The sequence below is a fragment of the Nomascus leucogenys genome, chromosome 7b, assembly GCF_006542625.1.
Source record: "Nomascus leucogenys isolate Asia chromosome 7b, Asia_NLE_v1, whole genome shotgun sequence".
NCBI classification, from domain to species: Eukaryota; Metazoa; Chordata; class Mammalia; order Primates; family Hylobatidae; genus Nomascus; species Nomascus leucogenys.
The window spans coordinates 69577616-69597085 of record NC_044387.1 but is presented as its reverse complement, the minus strand read 5'-3'; the positions used below and the strand labels follow the sequence as shown (position 1 = coordinate 69597085).

Sequence of the window (19470 nt, the reverse complement as noted above, 5' to 3'; positions counted from 1 at the left end):
GACTGTCTCCCCTGACCTCCCTTACACAACAAAATGATGCCTGCTGAATGTAACCGTAGGAGGGTCTCAGGTAGTTTTAATCCTCATTTGGGATTACATACTTCTCTTCCAGTTATTTCCCAGAAGTTTCAGGAATCTACCCTCCATTGCATTATGGATCTTCCCAAAGCGTAAAGTCTGAAGTGATGACCCCAATTGTTATAAACCAGAAATGGCCCTGAGTGGGAGCCATAATAGAATAGTAGAATGTCCAAAAATAACCTATGGGGGAAAGGCACCATTTGTACCAATCTAAAAAATGCTATAAGAATGCATACTGTGATTTCTTTCTTTTATGTCATTACCACAGGAGAAGACTAGAAAGAAATACATTAAAATAATAACACTGTTTGTCTTTGTTGCTTGGGCTCTAATATTTTATTTCTTTTATTTTGTATGTTTTATATTTATAAGAATTTCTTTACCAAATAATAACAGATTACACATTAGAAACGGTAATAACTAAAGATATAAAGTGACTCCATATAACAGTATAATTAATTTGCTTTAAATACTTGTTTCCAAAGGTAGGATATAAAACATATATACATGCCTCAACGTGGGATTATCCTTTCTAAGTTAAAATCAATGTTACCCCTCCGACTGAATAAACAGTCTTTTACTCAGGAATTTGCCCTAGAGAAACAAATTTTGTTTAACACTTTTATAAAAGATTAGGCATATAGGGAAACATTTTTCCAGTTTGTAGATGGCTCTGGATAGTTTGCTAAATAGGAATAAAATGCCAAAATGATAAGAAGAATGCATAGAATAATCACACACAATAATATGACACAGGCAGAAAAGTGACTGCTGAGTTTTAGGGTGGGCAGAGTAAGGAAAAGTTGAGGTGGCACTCACAGAGCTGATATGGTTGCTGCTTTCGGAGAGTTACACTCTAGATAAGGCATGTGACACTCATCAAAGGAGGGAGAATACACTTGAACTTACTATGCAAATACATTAGCATATTGGGTGGGGATATATTTATTGGAGACAAATATAAGTCTGAACTCATTTAGCATTTTTTAGAAAGGTTTTATTTTGGCTTTGAACAAAATATTTACATAAATCCAAAATTAAACTCTTCCTACTATATTCCCTGTTTAGCTCATGTTTTCCAAAAGGCGGGAAATCAGATGGGGACTAGAGAGACCAACCACACTGTATGTTCCTTACTGAATGTATTATTACCTTCCTCTCCACAACTGCGTTAACATCTACTAAGGTGAAATACAACTATTACCTATTTAGACAGTGAAGCCGTAAGACAGGACCATATAATACTTTCTACTTGCCAAATATAAGAGGAACCATTTGAACAAAATGTGTAAGAGGGAAAAAAGGAAGAATTATTTAATCACACACACTTTCCAAAATCTAAAATATATATATATACACATATACATATATACATGTATATATAACAATGAATCAACATTTGAAAACATCTGCCTTATCTACTAAATGTCAATACTTTTCTAATCATGTTTTGTTTTGTTTGTCTGTGTTGTTCATTGCTGTATCTCCAAATCTCCAGTCTCTGGAAAAATAGATGGCAGATATAGTAGCTGCTTAATAAATATTTGCTAAATGAATTAATGAATAAATGAAAAACATTTTTGTATGTAAGAAAATTCCTGAGAAGAAGAAGGTGCAGGCTTCCAGGGAACCAACTACTGGGTTCTCTTAACAAGAAAGGAATATCATATCCTTATCCTTGGATCCACCCAAATTCTATGGTCTTCAAGATTCATGTTGAGATTTACTTCTTTTTACAAGGTTTCCTGACCACACTGATCTTCACTGGCCTCCCTATGAGACTTTATCAGCTCATCATTTAGCTTGTTTCTTTCTTTCCCATTGTTCACTGTTAATCCACATTTTTTTGTAATGGACTACAGTATATTCAAGCTGTGTCCTCTCCTTAACTCATTGATACAAACGTTAATAAGACATGGCTCCTTGCCCTTGAGGGGCTTGCAGACTGGCAGGAACTTATAGGTAAAGTAAATGAGCACAGTGTGTCAAGTATTAAGACGCTTCAGTGCATTTGGATTGGCCTTCCCAACCACAGCTCTACCCTCCCTCTATTTGAAGAAATTTAAAAACTGATTCCAATAATTCCCACAGACACTTAAAAAGCTAAGTTTCTAAACGTGAGCTAGGGCATACCAGACGCACTTGCACAACAGTTTAAAATTAATGGGAGCTGGCAACTGTGTTCCTGCCTCTATCAATACTAGTTTGTGGTGACTGGGCCTCATGTCTCAGAGTCTGGTCACCAGCTTTATGGATACGGGAGCAAGTGGGGCAGCAGCAGCAGCAGTTTCCGATCTCTGGATAGCAGTGATGGTGCTGTGACTGCCAAATCAATAGTCCAGTAGCTGTCTTCTAACTTCCGTTCCTCCTGTCCTATGAGCATCAAATTCCCTGAATTAAACACTGCTTGAAATCACTAGTATTTTCACTGTATCAAACCCTGATTGATTCTCATAGTATATGGAGAATAGAGTAAGGACACTAAGAAGAGAGCAGGTGGCTGTCCCACAGGTAAAGTGTTAATGGAAAGATAATTGTCCGACTGAATCAGGCAGATGAGGGGTGGAAGAATTGAACTCAACCTGAGTACATAAGAGTAACTCAAAAACTCAGGATATTTATTTACACTGGGAAACTTAGCAAATATCTACTCTAGTCCCTTTACCTTAAAATAAAGGAAAAAGAGACTCAGGGAGGGAAAGGGACTCTCCCTAAGAAATGGAAGGTGTGAGTCCAATGAGCAGCAGGGCCAGGGCAGAACCAGAGCTCCTGCTCTCTAACCCAGTGTCCATCTAGCTGGAATGCTCCTGTAATTTTTATTAAGAAAAATTACTCGGAAAAGTATCTAGGTATTTCACTTCTTATAGAAAATAAGCACCAAAATGTTAATATGATGTTATGATTGTATTTCCATTGACGAACACAATAGCTGAAAATGAGCAGGATATCCTTTCATGGGAATATTGAAATGGATAGCCTCAATAATAAATGGGAATCAAATTCTTCTAACCATTACATTATTTTTCCCACTCCTTATATTGCCTATTTTTAATAAACATGTATTTATTACCCCTATTTCTCAGCAGATCTATCTACTCAGAATCCAGTGGGCCATCCCAGCACTGCTTCCACTCAAATAACATGGCATCAGTGAAGACAGGATTTATAGCTCTGTTTATTCTGGAAAGTTCCTTCAAAGATAGTCACTTGTGAATCAACCACACCTCTTTAGGAAAACATGACACAGCCTCATGTTCTCTGTGACATTCCTGAGTCCACGAATAAATGGATTTGAAAATACTCCTTCTATTTAGAGTGTGAGATTTTAACTGTCTTCATCAGAAGAGTCAACAGTCTCTCTGCAAACTTTAACTTACTGAAACATACCGTAATCTTATGATGGTAAGTCTTATTTCTGGAAGATATTTCAAAAGATTTCCTGATCTAAATCCCTGATATCAAATAGTTTAGGTGTTACTACTTTCATTTTACTGGGGTAAGGCCTATGGGATTAAATTTCTCCTATAAAGTCATAAAGTTAGTCAGAGGCAGAAACAGTGTCAGTCCCTGCATTTCCGTCTTCTCAAGTTTCAAATGCAAAGGAATTCGCCCCATGGATACAGCCACACCTGAATCTCAAGCCAATCCTAACTGAGGTAGGAAGTATACTTGGAGCTCTGTCCAGAATCCAAGTACCCATTGCCTGCTTGCTGCAGGTCTCAAGTACCTGCAGACCTATAATCTTCAGACTTCGCCCAACCCTTGCCATGATTATTAAATCCTTATGAATGGCCCTCAGCCTCCCCTGTTTACTTTCCATTCCTTCTGGTGTGATTGAAGCCTTGCATGAGCCTCAGTCAGCCTTTGGGTTTGAGGGAAAGTGCTGACACCATACTGTATCCTTCCAAAAAGGAAGCAGTAGCCTTTGGGATATTGGAATAGGTTAATATTCCAACTTATTCCAATATCCCAAAGGCTACTGCTTCCTTTTTGGGTCGCCAATTCTGACTGGGCTGTTGTTCCAAACAGAAGAAATCATCTAGAACTAAGACATTGTTCCCAAGAGTCAGAATGTTAACAAGTGTCTAGATAGCATTCTTGATTTGCAAAATGACTGATTCAGGTGCAAAAGACAATATTCACATGTCTATTTATTTTTATTACATTGATTCTTTTCAAATGTATATTAATATGCACCAGTAAAGTCGTCTATATAGTAATTGAATAAATGAATAAAGATATTTATATTAGAAGGATGTGCAAAAAAATATGTATGATCAAGAAAATTTAGAGATTCACTTTAAGAATATGTGCAGCAGGGTCACATCTACCTGAGCGGCATCCTTTGGATGCTTCTAGACTGTAAGCTCCAGAAAGATATTGTGTCTGTTTGTGGAAGCCATCCTCACTGCCGAGCACTGTGTCTGGCGCATAACAGGTCTTCAATAAATATTTGTTGAATCAATGAATCAAGAAATGAATTAAAACTGGCCGAAATCAAAATAGTTCCTGTGTATCTTTAGATACTGTAGTGGGTGGAATAGGGTCCCCCAAAATTTTATATCCACCTGGAACCTTAGAATGTGACCCTTATTTGGAAATAGAGTCTTTGCAGACTACTTAGGTAAAAATAGACATGAGATCATACTGGATTAGTGTGACCCCTAAATCCAGAGAGAATGTCATAATTACAGACAGAAAAGGACACACAGAGACACAGAGAGAAGGTCATGTGAAAACAGAGGTAGGCAGAGACTGGAGTGATGCAGCTCAGCTACAAGCCAAGGAATGCTTGGGGCCACCCGAAACTAGAAAAGCAAGGAAGCATTCTTTTCCAGGGCCTCAGAGGGAGCATGCCCTCGCTGATACCCTGATTTTGAACTTCTGGCCTCCAGAACTGTGAGAGTATATTTCCAATATTTTACACTACCAAGTTTGTGGTAATTTGTGAAGACAGCCCAAGGAAACTAGTACAGATAGTATATTTTAGACACCAGGCCTCTTGCCTTAGTCAGTCTCATTAGACCTGACTCACCTGTCCTTCTCCAGTGGTCTATTGTAACAAATTCAACACGCCCTCCAGTGCAAGTCATAAAATCTAGCTCCCCTGACACCTAGTATAGCATTCTGTTCACTACACATGACCATTTATAGCCAAAGAACTTACCTGACAGGAAAAAGTTCTCAGTCTAAGGTGTGGGGACACACTGCGAGTACGTACCCATGAAATTATGATGTAACCTGAAACTCTCTGCTCTTAAAATTGTTTATGAGGCTAAGCTTCTGACCTCTGATATATGCTGGTTCCAGCCAGTTCACAATAATCATGAGATGTGTTATAGTTTTATTTGCGTACTTGATCTTCTTCTGGTCAGGGCAGAAACCAGGAAATGAAGTTTTTGATTTTTTTTTTTAAAAACTCATCTTTGTCGTTATTTAGTACTACTAAACTCTCATTATTTATACATATCTGTATAAATAAAAAACGAGTTAAATTTTAAGTCAATCACATTTTCTGAAACCTTCAAAGAGAATCAAATTTCCTTCTAATTGAGGCAAAAATAAAAATTTAATTTACCGTTTTTCTCCCTAACTAGACTGTGCCAACAATATAATTTCCTTCAAACAACAGACTACCAAAATGTCTTTTGTATACTTTACATATAACTTATATAAACATAGATCTGACTGTGCTTGGCAGAGAAGGGGCACTCAAGAAGTGTTAGGACTGTTTTTCTGGATTAAGAAAGAAAATTAACATTCAGAAGTACCCCTTTGATTTGAATTGCTAGCTTGCTCGTTGTTATTAGTTACTGTTGAAGTGATTGAAATGACCATATCTTCTGCATCTTGAACTATTTACACGGGTACTTGATTTTGAGCATCGAGAAAGAATGTTATTGGTGATCTCACCGGAGGTCAGGAGTTAAAGACCAGCCTGGCCAACATGGTGAAACCTCATCTCTACTAAAAATACAAAAAAATTAGCCAGGCATGGTGGTGGGTGCCTGTAATCCCAGCTACTTGGGAGGCTGAAGCAGGAGAATCTCTTGAACCCGGGAGACGGAGGTTGCAGTAAGCCAAGACTGCGCCATTGCACTCTAGCCTGGGCAACAAGAATGAAACTCCATCTCAAAAACAAAAACAAACAAACAAAAAGAATGATACTGGTGATCTGAAGTGTCATAATTCTGCTGTCATGATTGAGTCACAATCACTGTGAAAATCACAACGTGGGTAGCAAACCAAGGCAAATGAACCCCAATCTATAAACACAAAATTTTAAAAGAGAAAAACAAAAACAAAAAAAAGGAGGTATCATCCCAAGATTAGTAATTCAGAAAAGGGAGAAAGATTAAGAAGTGTGGAGAGTTCAGAAGTGAAAATCTGATGAAGACAAACACAAGGGATCAGAATTCCATTAGACTGAGATCCACAAATGTGTAACAAGCACCCATCATGAGCTAAGCAGTGGGTGAAAGTGAGTAAATCATGGAGCTCTGACCCACAATCTAGAGAACGCTTAGACATTCTTTGAGACAGAAAAAAAGTAGGAATCTGAAGAAACTTTTGCATCCATGCATGGTGCAATGTCTTGAACTTTGCTATAAAAGCAAGCTCCAGAGAGCAAGTCTTAGAAGTATCCACAGCACCTAGCATGCATTTTTGAATACACATAGAAAGTTCCCAGTAAATGAATATGTTTTGTGTGTTTTACTTAACCTATAAATTAATGTGCGAAGAAATGGGCCATAAAACCAAAGATGAATAGATACAGAAAGATCCAAGAACAAACAGTATGTAACAATAATGTGAGGAAGGCTAATATCCAGATGTCACTTTAAAAATTAAACAACTGTCCTTACCACATGGTTTTAAAAAACAAAAACAAAGAGAAAAAGCAACAACAACAACTAAAGATTATTAGAGAAGATGGCTGACGTGGTGTCTGCAGACAGTTACAGGCGGAGGCCTCTGAGGCAGCTCCCATTATCTCTGCGGGGTTCAGAATGACTGAGGGAACCCTAGAATTACAGCCAATCAGATGGGCTGACCTGGAGGTATGCCTAAGAAAAGCACATGGGGTCATGTTCTAGGAATTTGTTTTACACATAGCCTAGCTCAACACTTTTATCAATTACTTGACTGACAATAAAGGGAAAAAAATTCTGTGAAATGTGAGGATGTCAGAAAGCCACGGGCCAAAGAAAAATTTAATCGTCAAATGATGGAAATAATTTACAAATATACTGATTGGCCAAGTTGGTGTGTATAAAGTTATGGTGAGAGTGTAAAGTTTCATGTTGAGTTCAAAAGGTCGATCATACTAATACAGAAAGGGTGATATAGTTGCTAGAAATTTATGTTGCTATTTGTTTCCTACTTGATTCCAAACTTAACATATAATTTAAGTGCATGCACAGACACACACACACACAGACACACACACACAACCATTTGAGTCTACATGTAAAAAATGTAAGATGCAAATTAAACCCTATTTTATTCTACACTGGTCGAGGTTTCAGTGTGTCCCATTCTGAGTTTATTTTGGAGGCCCCTGAAGGATCTGGAAGCAAGGATTTGGAAAAATTTTGCAAAGAGGAGAGATCAATTCAGGGAATCAGTAGAGGCCTCAAATAGCTGAAGGTATCACGTAGTGGAAGGAGTTGACTGATTACACTATTATAAAAGGTAGAGGAAAAGCAATGGGCAGAAGTATAGAAGGACAGTCTTCAGTTGAAGATAATGAGTCATACTCTGTCATTAGCGCTGTTCAGCAATGGTCAGCCTACCTTAGGAATACATGAGCCCTGCGTCACCAGCAGCATTCTAGTAGGGCTGGATGACTATTGACAATGAGGGGCAGTGAAGAATAGACTCTTTACATCCTTTTCTACTCTAAAGTAAATAGTACAAAGAACAGAAAAAAATGTGGAATCAAATAAGCACATATTCCCATACATACCATCTCTGGAATGTCAGACAACTTTTTAAACCTCTGAGAAAACTGTTCCTAAGCCTACTTCTCAGATTAAATAACCTGTGTAAAGCACCTGCCTCATAGTAGATGCTAAGTAAATCATGGAAAAACAGATTATCATGATATCATATAGTTTCTACAGAATAAGGAATAGCAACCCTCTTAATACCACTAGATGAAAAAGAAAAACAGAGAAATTAGATAATGTTCTTTAGCTTTCCGATCCTACCTCTGTAACACAAAACTGTGGGTCACACTCTGATTACCTGCTGACTGTTTAAACAAGAGATCTTCCTTTTGCAGAAAACATTTACTTGAATTAAAATATTCATACTTCACAGGCAAGTTGGATTTCTGATAGAAATAAAAAGCAAACCAATAAAGTAATTAAGATTCAAAATTCTATTTTCAGACAAGTACCTTAAATAGAAAAGTATTAAAAATACACAATTGAGAGTGGAGCGTTTTTCTCAAGTGGTTTTCCCCCAATATTATCTGAAGAAGGGGTCCTTTTCAGAAAGAGAAATTTATCACTTAAGATAAGCATCATATGTTAACCCATGAAAGCTGATGTTTGATAACTTTGAAAATTGCTTTATCTTTTAGCTTTTCCTTTAAAAAAATGGACAGACTTTAGGTAGCTTAGCATATAGATTAATTTTTAAAATTTATTGAAACGTCCTCTAAGTGTTAGTGAATTAAGACTCGCAATTAAAAGTTTGTATCCTTAAGTGCAAGTGAAACTGTGCTGGATGTTCTCATTATGAACTTGCCCCATAAATCACAATTAAGATATTCATAATAAAAGCATTCATCTTAGAAAGAAATTTGCTTGAACATAGCACTAGGAAAAAAAGAATTGCCCTAATGTAGGTAGAGTGGGGAACATAGCTTTACACAGAGACCTTTACCAAACAGGCCAAAAATATGCACAAAAAATCATTTTGAAGAAACTTCACAGAAACTTTTTTTTTTCATTTTTGAGAGCAGATGAAAGACATTTGTGATATTAAAAGCAGTAGCTGTCACCTGATCTGTGAACTCTGCCAATTCCAAGGATCTAGGTAAAACTAGTGTAAGGAGAACTGCTTCCTGGACTGTTAACAAATACAGACAACAGGAGAAATGAAGCTTATGTAAAGATATTGGAAAGTTAATCCAAACAATTATCACCAGAGACAGGCGAATGGAAAGAAAGACAGAGGGAAGGTACAGGCGCGGGGAGGGCATGGGGGGAAGGGGGAAATAGAAAAGTGACATTTGGTGATGAACCATATGTGCGTGGTTTGAAAGACATGACTGAATTGTTTTTGGTGCAGTATTATTCTGACATTTAGAATAAGGCAATTTTCCATTTCCATTAATGTACTGCCAAATAGAAGGGGAACTGTCGCGAATTAAAGACTAAAGAAAGCTGTTCCTCAAAGTTGTATTAAATCATTGCTGATGAACTCATTAAGAACAAATTAACAAGGTAAATTGTACTAGGAATAACCAGCAAGAAAATCCAAGTGAATTATACAACTTTACTAGTTTCTAAACGGTTCAGCATTAAGCAATGCCAGCACATGACGTCAAAGTGGGAGATACTCTTTGGTCTCTACAAATTTCCCAGTATCTTCAGAAAGGACCCAGGGTTACTTGAGAAAGAGGAGAAAATTTGACATAGTATCTCAACAGACTTCATAACAACTAAAAGATGTTAAGGGAAATGACCCCTGTCCACCTTTCCACTCCATTTTTCAAATAGAAAAGAGGCTAAAACTTTGTGTGAGGCATGATAAAAAAACAAAAATGGGTTGTCTGTGATCCAAGCAATACATTTAGCCCTTTGTTCTAATGATCAGCGTAGAGAAGATTATTAAAACTGTACAAATAAGTTTCCTCATTTTCCATGAGATTAGCTAGACATGAATTTTTTTGCCTTTCTCAGATGAGGGTGAAAAATCTTCTGTGTTGTCTTCAAATCCTCCTAATGGATTTCACCTTTCAGGTGGAAGAGCTGAAAAATAACATCGAGGTGCTCCTATCTCAACATTCCAGGATTCGCAAATCCTCTAAGGTGATCAGCCCCTTGTATATCTAGTTACAAAGCAACTCAGACTTGTCATTTCTGTTTTATTCTCAGCACTGGTGCTCTAGGTATTGTAGACAAGCTGAGGAAAAAAAAAAAAAAGGCAGCAGCAACTCACAGCGACATGCTCATTAATTTGTCCAGTGGCCACACTCTACATTTCCTCATGTTGAGTCCATATTCTGGAACTCAGTCATGAAATCCCGAAACCTTTTTACATGATGATGTCTGCCCTCTCACTTCGTGTTTTCTGTTGACATTTTGATAGGTCTTCTTTCTGCCATAAAAGAGAACTCAAGACATCTCCGTGACAGCGTGAGTCTAGGTCCTGGACTCCTTTTTTCTCCCTATGGCATTCCTAGGGCCTAACATGCTGCTTAGAACACGAGAGGCACATAATAAAAGCTGTGTTATTTGAATAGAGGAACGAATAATAATGTTGCGTACTTACATTATGGCCCATATACAGAATTCTCCCCCATATATTAACAAATGATCATTTGAAATTCCAGGAAATACTGGTTCTAACTTGAGATTGATACAATAACAGCCATGTCTTAAATGTGAATTAATCTACTGTGTTTTCTCTAATTTTTCAGTCATTAAAGCTCAACTTCTCAAAAGCAATTCCTTTATAATGTATTGCAATATTTTTACTTCAATTAATTTAATTCATTTATGAGAGTCTTTTTTAAAACTATAATTTCAGTTGGGTTGATTTTAAATGATTTTGAATTTTTTTTTATTATACTTTAGGTTTTAGGGTACATGTGCACAATGTGCAGGTTTGTTACATATGTATCCATGTGCCATGTTGTTTTGCTGCACCCATTAACTCGTCCTTTAGCATGAGGTATATCTCCTAATGCTGCCCCTCCCCCCTCCCCCCACCCCACAACAGTCCCCGGAGTGTGATGTTCCCCTTCCTGTGTCCATGAGTTCTCATTGTTCAGTTCCCACCTATGAGTGAGAACATGCGGTGTTTGGTTTTTTGTCCTTGCGATAGTTTACTGAGAATGATGAATCATTCACATTTATATAGCCCTTCATCTTATGATCTCAAAGTCTATTTATATGTTATTTATTTCTAATGTAGAGCAGGATGGAATAATTGTTCCCATTTTACAGACACACTGAAATAAACACTAAATATATGGCTTTCAGTAAATAACTCAGATGGGAAATTCGAGACTCAAGATCAAACCCATTATTCCTCATCCAAGAAATCACACATTTCCATCATATTGTTGCTTAAAAATGTATTTTCTATTATAACTTCAGTCTCCCTCATGAAACACCTAACTTCTGCTTACTAAACTTTAAATGGAAATATGCATATGGATTGCTCCAACCCTTCCCTCCCCCTAATTCATTTTCAAGGTCATTGAATATGACAAATTGTTGTTAAACTGGTGCTAAAACAAGTTCTGCTGAAGTGAACGGGAACCAGAAATGTGCTTGATGAAAGGTTTAAAGTCTGTATAGGTATCTGATTTTAAAAGTTGTAGCCCCTTTAAATTAATTGAAAGGACTACTGAGTGCTGGCCAGGGCATGCTGCCTAACCATTTCCATAATAAAGGATTGCAACATGAAAACTATTATGTCTGGACATGTTATCCCAAGTTTGTTTACATATTCAATATATCATAATCAAAATGTATAAAACCAAGATAAGCCACCTTTGCCTTTTAAATCAGACAATTCCTTTTGCTTTTGCGATTCATGGTTGCAGCTTACTGATCTGATAATTATATCCACAGAGAAACTGATCTTAGCAAGGAAGGAGGAGGTCTAGAGAAGAAACCAAAAAATCTTTTCTGCTTTGTTTGGTTTGTTATATTTTCGAGGAATTATTTTTAATCATTTGTCTTATAGACAACAAAAAATGTTTGATGAAGTAAAAACCATTTAAATAAAAGAACCTAAGTCAACTCTCTCCTCTGAAAATGTTCTGGCCTAAGGGTGCATTTTTCCAGCTTCATTGCCTGCCAGTGCAAGGTCAGGGCTCCTACTGAATGTTGTTTTCCGAAATCAGGATGCTTCATTTTAACCTAAGTCAAGTCACCTAGGACCATGAATCCTCTTCTGACCTCCTTGGGGCTGAGCTCCATGCTCTGTTAGCTGGCTAAGCAGAGCGTAGCGAAGGCCCATCTAACCCTGGATGCATACATTTCCAATGATCCCTGCCTAGAGTCACACTAACGAGAACACTTATGGAGTGCGGAAGGAGGATCCTCTTTTCTGTCATCTGACTTTATAAACACCATCTCCATTAGTGGAAAACCACAGTTAAAACCTTTTCCAATGACCTGATTATGCCTTCCTTCCTGATTTACTCACTCACCACGGTAGCATCCTCAATTTTAAAGAAAATAAAAATGTATTAGAATTAGATCAGTTTTTACTTAAAATTAATTTTTTTGACTCTAAATATGTGAGATGGGCAGCTTCATAGGCACATGACTGCTTCTTTATTTACACTGTGAATGTAAGAAGACTCTCTCTCTACTACCAGGCTTGAATCTATGAATGTAAGAATAAAGATGTTTTACTTTAATCTTTATGGTAACTCAACGATGGCAATGATCCTTCTAGGGCATGTTAGTAGCAAATATCTGAAGACAAATTTAGGTCAACTCAATTTGACCTATTTGAGGAAGACCTCTTAGGTCTTCCCTATCCCCTTCAGGCCAATTGCCAAAGCTTGCTTTCTAACCCAATTAATTACATTCTGTAGGTCTTTAAATTTTGATATAATAAATCTCACCTTCTACCTCTTCAAAATACTCTTCAGTCTTCTCCCTAGTTATAAGAATACCCAAAGGCCTTTCTATTCTTCTTCTACAGTTTTCTTTAGCAAGTCATTCTTAGCCATTTCCATTCTATCAGATTATCATGTTTGATGGGATATAATGGTCTAACTTTGAATGTTTTTACAGAAAAATGGATTTTCTCTAATTTCATGTTTAGGAAATCTTTTTATTTTCCATGTACATTGCTATAAGCTTAAGCTGACTTCGGCACCTAGTTTCCCTTCTGGCACCCCTCCAAGAACAAATATTCCCATGGAGAAGCATTCCCTATGATGAGACTGCATCTTGACACCTCATCACCTGAGATTGATGAATCTCTGTCCAGATATTTTATTCATGTCTTTTGATAACCACCACTAAATTCTTTTCCCCAGACTTGGCTTGTCTTATATCATTAAGAAAACTCCACACCCAATTCTCTAGCCGCAACCTCTAAGTGTTCTAATCCAGACATACTATCTCTGCTAAAATAAACCTTTTTCTTTTTTCAGATTTACCATTCCCCAAATCCTTGCATTAGCTTTTCAAAACCTCCTCCCACCGGTAAGACCCATACAAGTGAGGTTACTCCTTCCTGTTTTGTATGTGCAACTCACTGTCATGACTGTCCTCCCAGGTGCTATTTGCTAATTTGTAGGCTTCTTTATCATATTTGCCTCATGGCAACAGATATCTGAAAGTACTATCCTTAAAAATAGGAGGAAACCAGCCTCTCCAATTGCTTCCCATGGCTAAGCATAGTGATTTGAGCCTCCATGCCTCCCTCTTTCAGCGCCTCTGAAATTCGAAGCTTTGTCCTTTAAGCAAGTCTCTTCCCATACCTCAGTCTAGACCTCTTTAGATGATTAATACACTCAATTAAGAACCCAAATCAATTTCTGCAGCACACACTAGTGATGGACAAGAAAAGCTCAGCATGCATCCAGCTGTCCTACAGGAAGGAGGCGCAAATAGTTAAAAGCACATTGGAGTTAAAGAAACTGGAGTTTGAATCTCAGTTTTGCTACTGACTAACTGGGCAAGACATTGGGCAAGTGACTTAAATTTTAGGGGCTTCAATTTCTCCACCTACAAAATGAAGATAATAATAAAGCTACCTTAGTGGCTGACATTTCGCATGTGAAGCACATTTAGCATAATACCTCCCATATAATAAGTATAAGTGAATACTGTCTTTCAATTAAACTTCACATACTGCATTTGACTATTTACTGTGGATCTGAAATCACATTATACTTTAGTACAATATAAAATATTATGACCAAGAATTTTTCCAAAGGAATATTTTTATACGGAATATATATGTATAATCCGAATATCATGGAAAAGTTCATAGTCAAGAGAGGCTCAGAGAGACTAACCAGCTGTTTGAGGTTTAAATAGTTGGTTTGTTATGGAGTTCTGCATGAGAACTCAAGCTGCCTGACTCCTAGTTAAGTGCTCTTTTGCTATACAGAACTGGCAGTGATCACTCTTCTCTGAGAATTATTAATTTTAGTTCATGGAAAAATGCATTTTTTTGGAAATAGAAGTGATTCTGTATGTTTACCCTAGAAAGCCAACTGAGTTGCTTTGAGAAGCAACTCAAAAAATGCTCAAAAAAAAATGCTCAAGTTTTAAGGTGAAATGCCCATCAGCTGCCAAGGCAACCCCAACTACAACAAATGTCTGTGGTCCACTGTTCCTCTTTCACTCAGCATAGACTTTTGTCTCATAATAGAGTTGTTTCTTCTCATTGAACTTTTTCTTTGTTGTTATTACTGAGTATTGTAATTAAACATTCTTCTTGAATCTGCTTGGCAGCTGCCACTGTGTTCTAAGGAACCATTCACAGCCTTGTGTATTATTATCCTAATCCTCTGTTATAAAGAAAACTACTTAATGCCAAAAATCAGATACAAATACTGAAAGCACTTTACATTTGATTTTATTAGAATGAGTTTTAATTGACATATTGGGGGTGGGGGTGGGTCCAATTCTTCAAGACACTAGGACCTCTGTTAAGTTAAAGTAAGCGTGCAATTTTGAGTTCCACTTGAGTTATATTCAGCTTATGTGTTAACTTCAACATAGCTTGGGAAGCATTCACTGCACTGAATATTCATATGGTGTGCGTGATACAGACACCGAACCCAGTTTAGTAAATGAATACTTGTAATTTCACCAAAGCCCCGCCGAGAGATTATTATGCAGATTTATGAAGGAATATCACTGAAGCAATTCTTGGCTATGTCTTCACTCACCAAGGACTCAAAAGTGTGTAAACCTCAAGTCATTTTCTATATATTTACCGCTACTGGTTTCATCTTCTGAACTTTTCTGACATTACCTCTCACTCTCTGTTTTATCTCTAATTTTCCCTTTAATATTCTTGCCCTTGAGCAAAGAGCCAGCATCATAACACCTACGAGCACTGCCAAGTTCCTCCTGACAATATCCTGGCTGCCATAATGCCAGCAATCTGTTCCAATCCTGTCACTGCAAAATCTCATTAAAGGCAAAAGGATGCCGGGTCACAGGCATATAGATACACAGCAGAAGGGGCTCATATTTCCAGGACTGGCTATGCCCTGTGCTAGGTCTCCTGATGTCTTCAGAGAAATCACATGTTGGCAAAGAGCTGGGCTCAGAGAGCAGAAGCTAGTGTTGCTCGTGCACGCTGCAGTATAGAGACCTAACATCCCTATTCCCTTGAGGGACATTAACATGTTATAGAGACCAGACTCAGAACGAGCACATTTCCCCAAAGGTTTGTGCAAAAGGAAATGAGACACAGCCTGATTGAATAGGCCTGGAGTGCATTGCAGGAGAACTGGATTTGAGTTTAAGCCTACAACTAGCTCATGGTCACCCTGGAACAGGGTGCTCTTGGGTCCTCTGCACCTCATATTCCTAGGCCATTGGAACATCCAGATCTTCAATTCTATAGTAATTTTCTAGAATTGACAAATGAAACTTCAGAATTTTATAGGTGAAAAACTCCAGCTCATACTACAAATTAGCAGGAGACCCAGACTTGTAAACTTCCAGGAACATCAGCTCATGAAATGACAAACACTTAAGTCCATGTAACAATTCAGTTCAGATCTAATAAGTTATCATCACTTCTTAGTAAGTGTGCATTGGAAGTTTATAGAAAACTCCAAATAATTTAGTGGCAAGCTTTTTTATTACAACTTACAAAATCATCTTACAAACATCCATATATCAATCTTTACTTCTTTCTGTAGGTCACTGGAATTACCTCTTTTTCTGAGATTAAAACCAAAAAGATACTGCTATAGCCATTTATACCACAACATAGTGTTACATTTCACATCTTGGGCTTTGGAGTGAAGCAGTCAATCCTAACTTCTTAGCTTCTCCAAAGTCAAACCACCTCTTTGAGCAGATGTGAAAATTAACAAAATAATGCAGGAAAAAGTTCTCAATACTGGGCATGGCATTTATTAATAGTAATGCTTAATAAACTTCAGTTCTTATTGTTATTACAGCAAACAATTTCGTTGCAATTTTTGTGAAAATTGCCCTACGGTGCAAGATACTATTACAGTAGCAAGAATCACCAGGGGAAACGGTTGAAGAGAGACTGAACAGAATGGGATTTTTTCTCGGTTTGTGTATGTGTAGCTATGTAATCTTGGATGAGCAATTTAACTTCTTGAGGCCTCAATTTCTTCATTGGTAAAACAGAGATAATACTAATGTTATGTGAAAATGAAGTAAGATAATACCTATGACAACAAATACTGAAGGAAACTTCTTGTGTTCACCTGAAATCAACAATGGAGCTCAAGTCCAGGGACCATGACTTAGAACCCCCTATTTACAGGGCAGCAGCCAGCAGTTGGGGCCACAGGGCCCTCTAGGGCCTTCTAAAAAGGGGGAAAAGGCTGAGCGTGGTGGCTCACGCCTGTAATCCCAGCACCTTGGGAGGCCAAGGCTGGCGGATCATGAGGTCAGGAGTTCAAGACCAGCCTGGCCAGCATGGTAAAACCCTGTCTCTACTAAAAATACAAAAAATTAGTCGGGCATGGTGGCACATGCCTGTAATCCCAGCTACTCGGGAGGCTGAGGCAGGAGAATTGCTTGGACCTGGGAGGCAGAGGTTGCAGTAAGTGAAGATCACACCACTGCACTCCAGCCTGGGTGACAGGGTGAGACTCCATCTCAAAAAAAAAAAGAAAAAGAAAAAAAGAGTGTGGGGAAATAGTCTCAGCACAATCAACCATAATCACTAGACCCTTGCTAATCTACGTGTGGTCCATAAACCAGCAGCATCAGCATCACCTGGGAAACTGATAGGAATCTCAGGCCCCTCCTCACAATTATGGAGTTAGAATCTTCATTTTAAAAAGTTCCTGGGTGACTCAGGTGCACATTATGTTTTGATTAACACTCGCTTAGACCATCTGTATAAACTTTGGTTTATACAAGCAAAAGACAGGTGAGCAAAAGAGAAGGAAATCTGCAGATTAGTGAGTTGTCAGCTCCTTTAGGTTGGGGAGAGACATGACTACGGGTTTTCTCTCCCAAGGGGCATGGTTTAACTAAGTGTGCAGAGGAGCTAGGTAGGTAGAGCATCAGATGAATCACTTGAAAAGATTAAGGATCTCTGCAAAAAGGAGAAGTTGGCATTTTAAGTAGCTTTTTGATCATTTTGTGGCTACCTGAAACAAAAAAGAGCAAATTGGTGAGAGGTAATAGAGTAGACACAGTGGGAGCATAATGCAGAGGCAAGCTGCATCATCCTCATTTTGTGGGGCTGAAATTCCTGAGTTTCTGTATGGCAAGAAACACTGCTAGAGATAGCCAGGGTTGAGCTGCCATTTTGCTAGGGCCCTCCTGCAGAGTGCTGTCCTATGAGCAAAGGACATAGGAGGTGGGAGGTGGGAGCTAAGGAGGCAGGAAATTGCTCAGTCAGATTCAATCTTGTACTCCTCCACATCAGGGAACTCTGTGATGAAGAAATCTCTACAGGACTCTGAGAAGAATGGTCCTCTACTCGAGTTTGAGTTTTAAACTAGGAAAGTGACTAATAATTGAAAATAATGGGAACGCTGTGGAATTTTCTTTGTATGTCATCACGAAATCGCCGTGTTACAAAGAACCAAGATCCAAAATGGCAAGGCTGGGAGGTATTACTGCAGAAAAAAATTCATCCCGTGATAAGAACCAATGGGTTGAAACTGTCCAATAAACGTTGCTTAATGAAAGCCAGAAGTGATTATAAACATCCAATGAATGGTAGATATTATTATAAAGTAATATTGAGAAACAACAAAAATATAATTTTCAACAATAAAATATTAAAGTATGATACATCAATATAATAATACACCAGTAAATATTATGAAGAAAGAAATAATGAAGAGATGCACAGAAGACAGACACGCTATTAAATAAATGGTCCAAGGTTTTGTTGATATGCACATTTATATTATCTACACATATTTAGGAGGGTAGACTTACTAAAATATAACAGATGATCAGAGTGTTTGATTCAGTGAATAATTTTTATTTTGTAATTTTTCTTATCTACACTTGGTAAATTTTCTTTCATGTATCTACTCATCCTGTAATTAGAGGAAAAAAGATGATGCTATCTATCCCCAAATCTCCTGCTATAATTTACCCCTGTCTTATCTGTTGAAGAACTCTTATCTGGGCACATAACTGTTCGTAATTTTGTTCGCAAAGAGTTTGTGTGCTGCAGGAAGACACCAATAAGAAACAGAAGATCAGTCAGTGCATGGGTAGATGACATCTGTGCATCCCATTGTGTGAAAAATAATCTGCTGATTTTGCCCTTTGTTCTAAAATAAGTTCATTACATAGGCCATATCATGACTGCTTCTCAACATCTTTATGTATAAAGATGCTCTGTATTTGCAAAGCTGCATCTGATTTGCTTTCAATATTCTAGTTCTGGAAACAGCAAACCTAGGTGATTTGACCCTGCTTTCTGTTTTATCGGTAAAGCTTCCTCTCCTCTCTTCTGCTCCTCTTTGCAGGCAATAAGACAGCTGTGTATCATCTACGACTGCTGTGAGCATGGGGAGTGTTCCAGGCTAAGTGGGCCTTGGAAGGAGCTGAGAGCATTGCTCTCCTGGGACTTCAATTCTGAACCTGAGGGAGTCATGATGACCTCCCCAGAGTTTTTTCTGCTTTGCTAGGTTTGCCCATTTCCCAAATTTCTAGATTGCTATCCCTATACTAAAAGATTACATTGTCAGAGTTGAGACCATGTTGAGCTTTTCTTTGCATGCTCCACCACACCTAGCCGTCTTCGGCATATGAGGGGCTAACTTGGTGTGAACTGAATTCCTATTACGTGAAAATATTAAAAGCCTTGAAAATTCATGTGACCCTGCACTAAAACAGATAAAGTTTAGTATAAAAATTTTGGGGTCAAGAATAAAAAGGGGAAGAGATTATTATAAAGTAAGGGTACAAATAAGGTTTTTACTTACATACACAATGTTTTTGTTTTTTTTTTCTTTTTATTACCTCAATT

At 37.8% G+C, this 19470-nt stretch overlaps 1 long non-coding RNA gene across 1 annotated transcript; it reads left to right on the top strand.

Moving 5' to 3' along the window:
• Positions 1 to 17363: 17363 nt before the first annotated feature.
• Positions 17364 to 18795, top strand: LOC105740093. Its single transcript, XR_001116114.2, has 3 exons — positions 17364 to 17400; positions 17905 to 18091; positions 18654 to 18795. It is a non-coding gene; the product is annotated as an uncharacterized LOC105740093 (long non-coding RNA).
• The last annotated feature ends 675 nt before the right edge of the window (positions 18796 to 19470 follow it).